The sequence below is a fragment of the Myotis davidii genome, unplaced genomic scaffold (genome assembly GCF_000327345.1).
Source record: "Myotis davidii unplaced genomic scaffold, ASM32734v1 scaffold168, whole genome shotgun sequence".
Taxonomy (NCBI): domain Eukaryota; kingdom Metazoa; phylum Chordata; class Mammalia; order Chiroptera; family Vespertilionidae; genus Myotis; species Myotis davidii.
This window is the reverse complement of record NW_006383016.1, coordinates 2,441,779-2,442,697: the sequence shown is the minus strand read 5'-3', so window position 1 is coordinate 2,442,697 and position 919 is coordinate 2,441,779.

Sequence of the window (919 nt, the reverse complement as noted above, 5' to 3'; positions counted from 1 at the left end):
CGTTTCTCGCTTTCTTAGGGAGGGACGTTAGGAGTTGGTAGAGCTTCCTTTATTCAGCCCCCCTCCCCCCCCCCATTCTACAGCACGTCTGTAGTGGGGATGTGGGCTGGCAGGTGGGAGGGGCGGCGGACAGATGGCTGATGGTAAATGGGACATTTTCTTCTCCCCACACCACCTCCTCCGCTTTGTAACTGACGTACTTAGTTCCTTGTGTGAACCTCCGAGTCCTTCCCTAGAGAGACGAGTGCAGATCTGAGCGTCATCCCAGGCCAGGGGTCCTGTTCTCCGTCACCCCCATCCTACCCTGATGCTAACGGGTCCTTAATTGCTGTTTGCTATTAGGTTTCGCGTCGACCCTTGGCTTGTAGAGAGAAAGGGCCAAGCAGAGGCCGCGCATTGATGCATTCTTAGGCGGAAGAAATCCAGAGGGCATCCGGGACGCTTTGCAGCCACTGATGTATAGGTTTTTACTCGGACCATGTTTACCTCATCAGAGCCGGACAGATAAAAACTACCTGAGGCGTGCATGTGGGGGTCCCACGCCCCTCTAGCTCCCCCTCCCCGGCTAGAAGAAGGAAGTTTTGCTTAAGGCAGGCACATTTCAAAGGTGTTAGTGAACCTTTCAGGTTTCTGCGTTCTGTTCTCCACATACAGAGGTTTCCCCAAAACCTGTCTTCCCAGAAGGGAACACTTGCGGACTTTTGACTATGGACTCCCTTCAGTAGCAAAGAAACATTTCCCCTAAACATTTCCTTTGGGAAAGGTATTTTCATGTGGCCTTTGACCCATCCCCAATCGCGGTTAAGAGGGCGCTCAGGCAGGCGAAGTCACTCCTGCCCCATTTCAGCGCCAGGGGAAAGTCATCCTGGAGGAGGGGCTAGGCCGGGCGGCCCTCCTGGAGGAGGCTTCCTTGGTAGCG